This window comes from Bubalus kerabau, chromosome 10 (assembly GCF_029407905.1).
Source record: "Bubalus kerabau isolate K-KA32 ecotype Philippines breed swamp buffalo chromosome 10, PCC_UOA_SB_1v2, whole genome shotgun sequence".
NCBI classification, from domain to species: Eukaryota; Metazoa; Chordata; class Mammalia; order Artiodactyla; family Bovidae; genus Bubalus; species Bubalus kerabau.
Window position 1 is genome coordinate 84,243,628 of NC_073633.1, and position 9,394 is coordinate 84,253,021.

Here is a 9,394-nt window from a genome sequence, read left to right on the forward strand (position 1 = left end):
GCTCAGGGCCCTATAGGTTGTGTTCTGCATGACAAGGTCCTATTGTGGGGGCTGAAGGGCAGTCCCTGCCCCCCAGTCCTTGATCCCTGAGCCCCCAGGGTTCTTCACCTAAAGGCTTTGTCCACTTGACCAGCAGGGCTGCATCTGCATTTTCTACTTCATACAAAAGTGGCAGGGGCTGTGCCCATCCCCAGGAGATTCTGCTTCGTGGATTGGGGAATCCTCATTTTAGAAATCTCTACAAGTGAGGAAAGAGTCTCTGAAGGTAAGTGGCTCTGGGAACCTAACTCTGGAAAATCACTAGGCTTTGCAGCCCTCCTATGGGCAGGGGCCTCTCAGCTCCAGCATGAGTGCCAGCTGAAGGTTAGTACCCTTTGCTCATTCGGAGCCCCAACTAGGCACTGCCCCCAGGGGTCTCTGCCTCTCCCAGGTGATGTGAATGGTTTGAGATGGATTCAGGTGAGCCATCTTTAGCCTGACCTCCCACCTGCACTCTTGCCTCCACAAAAGCCAAGATCCCGACACACTCAACTTTTCCCATGTCCGGGGTTCTTGGTTGCAGAGTGAAGCCAGTCCCAACAATTGTAGAGCTGTGACCTTAGAGGTATGTGAGGGGTTAAGGGTTGCTGTGAGCTTCCTAGGGTTAAACATGGCAAGAGGTGACCAAAAGACTGGATGGTGACTCTGAACAATCGTGCTCTTTTTTTGAAGTACCCTGTACAGGAGTTACTCTAACCAGAAATCCCCAGGACTGGAGCCTGGCACTGCTCAGCATCCCACGTGTGCAGCTTGGATGGCACCACCAGCTAATCAGACCTCTCACTTTCAACTTTCACTTTCCCCCACTTTCACTTTTCTTTTTTTTTTTTTTACTTTTAAAGGAGGGACGCATCTCAGAGCCCTGCAGTTGTGGAGTCAGCACCCGAGAGCACGTGCCTCCTTAAATTTTTTGCCCTCAGCTTCTTAGACTCAAGGAGTCTTTAGTCCGCTGAGTCTTAGTCCCAACCCAGGGTTGTAGTGTCCTCTGAATTAGCTAGTGCTTCTGACAGCCTGTGGGATGCCCAACCACGCTGTAGTAGAATTTAGGACTCTTAGAAGCTCACTTCCCAGAAAAAGGATGAACTGCCTCTCACTTGAAGATCAGAAATTGAGGTCTTTTCTGTGCAATCAGGGACTTTCCAGGTGGTTCAGTGGTAAAGAATCCATCTGCCAGTGCAGGAGACTAAGGAGACCCAGGTTCGATACCTGGGTCAGGAAGATCCCCTGGAGGAGAAAATGGCAACTCGCTCTACTATTCTTGCATGGACAGAGGAGCCTGGTGGGCTACAGTCCATGGGGTTGCAAAGAGTCGGAACTGATTAGAGTGACTGAGCACGTAGGCCTGTGAAATCAATGATACATTTCCGATAAATGCAGATGTGGAAGGAAATGGACGACAGTGACTGAGATTGTAGGCTCTGGATGTGATCTGCCTCTGGAGGGCTGTGCCCGGCCCGGGGCTCTGAACGTCTAACTAGCTCTCAGATGATGAGATTGTGGTTGGTCAGGGACCAGAAGTGTCAGTTGCTCAGCTACTCTAGAGGGGAGACCAGCAATGTAAGTTGCAGGGCCCAATAAAAAATGAAAAGGTAGGCTCCTGGTTCAAAGATTAAGAACTTCAAGACATTGACAGCAGAGTATTATCACAATTGCCAGGTCTTTTGCCACTTACCTGAGCCTCACAGGGTTGTTGGGAGGATTAAGGGTCAGCCATGGAAAGCACTTTGAAAACACCTGTGCCTGGTAAATCCTTGATGGTGTTCGTGATCATTATTGCCCAGTCCCCAAAAGCCTTGGCTATCAGACCATGTGTTGGTATGCAGACCAACCTTCAGTTTACAGAAGAGGAAATGGAGCCCCACAGCAGGAGTTTGAAGAATAAACATTGGGTGGATGGATGACAGGCCTTCAGACATCAAGCTACAGCCTTCCCTTCTGGTTGGCATTCTCGGTGGGGGGAGAAGGTGGTAACAGCACAAAGGTAACCCTGCATCTCAGAGATGCTGGGGAAAACCTGGACTGGATGGGGGAGGGTTGGCCCTATGTGAATACAAGGCTAACCATTGTATCGCTCACCTGTTGGACTTCTAGCCCAACAGGTAGGTTCTGAGCCCACGGGTAGGAGCATGGAATTATGCAGAAACAGCAGAGATGCCGTCAAACATGGGCCCTGAAACAGATCCAGGCTGCTGTGCTATGTGCATTTGTGATCTGCTTTTCATAGTTTCTCTGTCTCCTCTCTTATTGCCAGTTGCCACTTCTCATGCTGTCAGGGTGCCCATCTCCTTTGACTACTCTATAAATTGCTTACAATCTAATTAGACTCAGACAACTAACCTGGGTTATTAGATGGTGCTTTCAAAAAAAGATAAGTGGTGTCTGAAAGCATTAGTGCTGTTATCATGTGATATCAATTTCTCTGGGCTTTTCCTTTCTTCCCTGATTTCTGACGCTGTGCTTTGTTTTGCAGGCGAGCGAGGTTGCCAGATATTGAATTCTAGATGAATGAGTTATCACTGTAGCAATAAGGAAATTGATAGCAGGTTTTTAAAAATTACTGCCATCGTTACTGTTTTGGTTGTCATTATTAGGATTTTAAAAACTGACAGTAAGTTTCTAAGGTCATTCTGAGAACCAGAGCAGCTCTTCCTTTCTATTCTAAGTCAGGGTAATTCGTGCTAAGATGGCAGTTGTACTTCTAGGGCCACCAGCAGGCAACTTATGTTGAGGACAGCCGGGTGCTGAGATGCCCAGACCTCAGCTTTGTGTACACCCCAAACCAGGGCACAGATCGTGGCCACCTCCCCCCTCCCTCCCTCCTGTCTCCCTCTGACACCGCTCAGGTGTCTTGTCATTGGCTTAGGACAGGAGAAGTGGGTGAGGCTGGGGTCAACTGAGTCAGGCAGCCCTGAAGACAGAGCAAGGCAGTTGTTTTGTCCCAGAATGGACCTCCCCACCACGCTCTCCAGCATGACCCCGCTGGTCTCAGGGACCCCTCTTCCAAAGCCCCCCAGCTACCCCCAGACATAGCTGTGGCTCAGCCCTGTGCCTCCCCGCAGCTTACTAGTAACACTAATAGTAATAGCTGCCAGATTTGGAGATCTGTGCTAAGTGGCCCATTAATCCTAACAGCCCTATGGGGTAGGTGCTGTTTTTCTTTGCATTTACAGGTAAAGAAACAGAAGTAACTTGCCAAGGTTGTCCAGGTCTTGGTCCAGGAGTGGGATGATAAGTAAAATAAACAGACCTCCTGTTTACATGTGGCCCTTTTCTCTAAGCCAGCATTAGCCAATAAAACCATCTTTGCTGATGGAAATGTTTTATATCTGCTCTGTCCGATACCACTAATGGTTATGGAGCACTTAAACTGTGGCTTAGTGTGAGGAACTGAAGTTTACATTTTATTTTAATTACAATTTATATAGCCACAGGTGACCAGTGGCTAGCAAATTGGACCACGTAGATCTTGACCTACACGAATCATCTTGTTTTCCAAATTAAAACTCAGGACCCAGGGTCCAATATATGGGAGTGGACATGTCAGGTAAAATTTTTGAAGTTTAGAATGGATGCTCGGCTTCCCTGGTGGCTCAGTGGTAAAGAATCCACCTGCCAATGCTGGAGACGTGGGTTTGATCCTTGGTTCAGGAAGATATCGCATGCCGCAGAGCAACTAAGCCCGTGTGCCACAAGTACTGAGCCTCTGCTCTAGAGCCCGTGTTCCACAACAAGAGAAGCCACCGCAATGAGAAGCCTGTGCACTTCAATGAAGAGTAGCCCGCTCTGGCCGCAACTAGAGAAAAGCCCACACAGCAACAAAGTCCCAGCCAAAAATAAATGAATAAAATGTTTCTAAAAGTTATTCAGAGACTAGATGCTAATTCCTGGACACTAGGTCTATGCTTGACCCCTTTGTTGCTTTTCGGTCACTAAGTTGTGCCCAACTCTTTGCAGCTCCACGGACTGCAGCACACCAGCCTTCCCTGTCCTTCACTATCTCCCCGAGTTTGCTGAAATTCATGTCCATTGAATCGGTGATGTTATCTAACCATTTTGTCTTCTGCCACCCCCTTCTCCTTTTGCCCTCAATCTTTCCCAGCATCAAGGTCTTTTTCAATGAGTCGGTTCTTCTTATCAGGTGGCCAAAGTATTGGAGCTTCAGCTTCAGAATCAGTCCTTCCAATGACTATTCAGTACTGATTTCCTTTAGGATTAGACTGATTTGATCTTTCAGTCCAAGGGCCTCTCAAGAGTCTTCTCCAGCACCACAGTTCAAAAGCACAGCCTTGTCGTAGCAAACAGGCTTGCATAATTCAATAAAGCTATAAGCCATACTGGGCAGGGCCACCCAAGATGGATGGGTCACAGTGAAGAGTTCTGACAAAACGTGGTCCACTGGAGGAGGAAATGGGAACCCGCTCCAGTAGTTTTACCTCGAGAACCCTATGCACAGTATAAAAAGGCTTGAGCCCCAGCTTAGGCTTAAAATTCTCCTCTTTGGGACTTCCCTGGTGGTCTAACGTTAAGTCTCTGTGCTTCCATTGTCGGAGAAGGCGATGGCACCCTACTCCAGTACTCTTGCCTGGAAAATCCCATGGACAGAGGAGCCTGGTAGGCTGCAGTCCGACACGACTGAGCGACTTCACTTTCACTTTTCACTTTCATGCATTGGAGAAGGAAATGGCAACCCACTCCAGTGTTCTTGCCTGGAGAATCCCAGGGATGGGGGAGCCTGGTGGGCTGCTGTCTGTGGGGTCGCACAGAGTTGGACACGACTGAAGTGATTTAGCAGCAGCAGCAGCAGCTTCCATTGCAGGGGGACCAGGTTCCAGCCCTGGCCAGGGAAATAGGATCCTGCATGTCATACAGCCAAAAAAAAAGTAAAAATCTCCTCTTTCTCCTTCTTTCATGTATTTTTACTTCAAATCCTCACAGAAACTCTGTAAAGAAAATAATCTTACTCACTTTCTGCTCATGAGGCAACTGAGACTCAGAAAGCTTAGTGGTGGCCAGGTCATGCCCCCAGAGCTGTCTAGTTCCAAAGCCTGGTTCCACCCACTGGGCCACACTGCTACTCCTTAGGCCTTTTGAAGTCAGTTCATCAGGACTCAAACCAGTCAATCCTAAGGAAATCGATCCTGAATACTCATTGGAGGGACTGATGCTGAAGCTCCAATACTTTGGACACCTGATGCAAAGAACTGACTCCTTAGAAAAGATCCTGATCCTGGGAAAGATTGAAGCCAGGAGGAAAAGGGGATGACAGAGGAGGAGATGGTTGGATGGCATCACGGACTCAATAGACATGAGTTTGAGCCAGCTCTGGGAGATGGTGATGGACAGGGAAGCCTGGCAGGCTGCAGTCTATGGGGTCCCAAGGAGTTGGATACGACTGAGCAACTGAACAATAACAACATCAAGGGTGGCCCAGTCCTCCCACAAAGCCTGGGGTCACAGCTGCTGTGAGAAAGCCAGGTAAGGAAATCTCAGCGACTGAGAAGCTACTGGTATATCTAGGAGAGAAAGGGAACAGCCGGCCCACCCACAGAGCCCAATCTGCATTGCTTCCCCCGCCCCCGTACACCCCTACATCCCCAATGGCATCTCCCGCGCAGCACCCACGGGTGTCTTGTGGAAGCAGCCAGGAGAGGGCATGTGGGAGGTGCCATGTCCGGGGCCTGCCTCCTGCTGTCCTTTCCATGGACATGGAATCCTTTCCATGCTGTCCGAATTCTAGCAGTGACAGGTTGGTTTTCTCTCTCAAAATCTCATTCACTTGCTCTCTCTCTTTTCAAGAAGAAAATTCTTTGATAGATTGGTTTATGGGGAGGCAAAGGGGGCTTTGATAGGGAGGAGGGTCATTTGAAGGGTAGGGTTAGAGAGAAAGGCAGGTCTGGGCAGAGTTCCAGAATGGGCAAATGTTAGTCAAAAAGCCTGAAGACACAGCATTCCAGGGCAGGGGTCCAGGGTGGGGGGTGGGAGCGTTCAGGGGTTGAGGGGGGGCGGCGCTGGCATGGGCGAGTGGAATGAGCAAAGAAGCAGGAGGGAAGATGGAGAACGCTGGCAGGCAGATCTGGAGAGGCGCTAAAGGCGAACCCACTTAAGCTCCAGTTTGCTTCTCTCAGGCCTCTCCAGCCAGCCTGGCTCCCTCCTGCCCCAGGGCCTGTGCAGGTCCTGCTCCCAGTACCCCCGGGCCTCACGAGCTTCTGCCTGGTTCACCCCTCCTCTTCCTGCTTCAGCTCCCAGCTTATAGATCACTTTCTCAGGTCTATTAATAGCTCCAGACTTTGCATTGTAGGTTCTCACAGCATCTCCATGTGCTTAGCTCAGCTTCTAATTATTTACTTGTTAGGATTACTCTTTGGTTAATGTCTTCCTCCCTCACTGGAGTCTCAGCCTCACGAGAGCTGGGCCTGTGTGTGGTTTTACTCTTGCTTTTAGCCTCTCACTGTGATGCCTATGATGCCACTGCATAAATATTGGCTGAAAACATTAAACAATACAGATGAAGTTAGTCACCATCTACACAGAATTTTCTGCCCCTTTTCACAAAGAACTTGGGTTTGCCCAGACTGGTCACTAGAACTGTGATTTATCCATTCCCAAATGCCACCTTAACTTTCTTCTCTCATTTGCAGAAAAAAAAAAAATATATATATATATATATGGGTTATAATGCTTTGGGTTGCAAGTAACCAAAAAGTCAACCAATGTTAGCTTAAACCCTAGGGAGATGTTTTTATTACTTAACAACAAATCTTAGGACAGATGGCTTCAGAGTTGATTCAGTGGCTTAAAGCTGCCATGGAAAGCCAGGCTATTCCCACTTTTTCTGCCCTGACATCATCAGTGTATTTGCAGCAACAAACATCACAGTCTCTCAAAACAGTGTCCCAAACTGGATGGAAAGGGGCAAAAAGGGGTTGGGAAGGTATCTGTTTCCAAGATTGAATTTACAAAACTAAGCAGCTGTCTATATAAACCTCTAGGATAGTACTTACAGCATGGCAATGTAGTTCTTTCCTGACCCATGACCACCCCTTCCGTTTCCTCCCCAACCCGCTTCTTCGAAATAGAGACTGTACTATAGGAATTTCCTCTACCAGCCCCGAGCACAGTCCGGGCACTCTTGGTGCTCATCGAATGGAGAGCCCTTAAGGGGGCCAAGAGGGGTGGGGAGGGGCCACAGAGTGGGGAAGGGCTGTGCCCATTGCCAGACTGGGGAACCCAGAGGGAAAGTAGGGTAGCACAGGAAAGAGGAAGTGGTCAGTCTAAGAAAAGGCTGGAGTGAGTTGTGGCAAATATTGGCACAGTCGGAGGGCTCTGCAAAAAAGGGAAGAGTGTGGATACTAAGGTTTGTGCCAACGCAGCTTTGCTCAGGTCCCAGCAGTTTCCTCCATCTCAGTGCGTGTTGTTCCCTCCCAGGGAGCAAGTGTGAGGCCGTCAGTCTACTCAGAAGCATCCAAGTGCAAGGGAGCCCTTGGAGGCTGTTTCTGATGGCTCCGGCAATAGTTGGAGCAATTCCAGGATTTTAAATCCCCCTCTTTTCAGCTGTTATGCTCCAATGGAATTGAATGCTCAGCACCAGGCAGGGGAGACAAGCTGATATATTGGGGGTAGTTAAGAGAGAAGGCAGTAGAACCAATCTCCCAGCCCCATCTTCCTTCCCATGTCCGTTCTCAGCATCCGGCACCCTCCTCAGTCTTGGGTCCCAAGCTGCTGAAGGGCATTGGGGGCAAAGCTGACAGGGTCAGGCTGGCTCTCAGGGCACCATCAGATCAGGAAGGCCGTGCCCACTGTTGTGACCCCATCGTGTGCTTGGGAGTTGGTCCCCTGTGGTCCTAGCCCAGTTCCCCTCCGTTGCATCCTCCCCTCCCATTGCCTTAATTCTTCCCAAGTCCCACTTTGGGAGGAGGGACATCATCCCAACTGGCTCAACCGCTTTGCCTTGCCTGGGGAGACAAAGTTTCATATTCAGATGAAACCATTTTAATGGTTGGCTTCTGCTGCCCCAAACAAGATGTCTCTAAGTGGTTTCTCAAAATAACACATCCCAAACCAAAATACACTCCACATCAAACATCTAGAATGTTCAGTATGACTCAGATTACCTTTTCCTGTGGAAAGATCATCAGAGCAGTGGCCTCTAGGACATTCTTCACACAAGGGAGAAAGTTGTTGGGTCTGAGAGCATCTCAGCCGAGCTCCTGAGGAGGGAAGAGGATTGAACTTTGCCCTTGGGGTTTTCAATGGTCTCAGCAGAGTTAGGAACCAAAGATGGGGACCATGGCTGTGAGACCTTTAAAAGTACAGGAGGGGGCTTCTCTGGTGGTCCAGTGGTAAAGAATCACATTGTAATGCAAGGGACACGGGTTTAGACCCTGGTCTGGGAAGATCCCACGAGCCGAGGGGCAACTGAGCCCGAGTGCCACAACTACTGAAGCCCATGCACCCTAGAGCCGGTACTTTGCAACATGAGAAGCCACCGCAATAAGAAGCCTATGCATTGCAACTAGAGTGGCCCCTGCATGCCACAACTGGAGAAAGCCCTTTTGCATCAACAAAGACCCAGCACAACCAAAAATAAATTAAAAAAAAAAAAAATCTCTGATGTGTAAAAAAAAAAAGTATGGGCTCCCATGTAACTAGCTTTGTCAGAGGTTTCATTATCTGCTGCCCCCTTCACTATGAGGGTAATCGGTCAGCCCCTCAAATGGCCAAGTGGCATTACCTTCAGCAGCAGCAGAGAAAGGGCAGGCTGGGTGCTGGTTTGGGTGGGGGAGTCCAGAGTAAAGAGGACTTGAAAGTCTGCAGACTCCCGAGGTTCATTCAATCTTGGAAGCAAAGACAACTCCGAGCAATTCTAGAATTCTAGGCCTGAGGTGTGTCTAGGGGGCCAGGACCACCATGAGAAGAGGGGAGGGGGCAGGCAAGCTGAGCGGAGAGGCTGTCATTTTCCAGCTGCGCTCTCCAGTCCTCTGGCTGGAGCAAGGACCCCAGGCCTTGGAGCAGTCGAAACTCTGCATGCTTCTCTGGGCGCCAGGAGCCTTTTTCACTTGTAATGAGAAACTAAACGAGTCAAGGGAATGGGAAAGATGGAGTATGGGAGGTGATGCATGATACAGGATGCTCGGGGCTGGTGCACTGGGATGACCCAGAGGGATGGTATGGGGAGAGAGGTGGGAGGGGGGTTCAGGATGGGGAACACGTGTACACCCGTGGCAGATTCATGTCGATGTATTGCAAAACCAATACAATATTGTAATTAGCCTCCAATTTAAATAAATTTATATTTTTTTAAGATGGCTGAAGACAATGGGAGGTAGGGGGCGTACTCAAGCAGAAAGCCTGCACT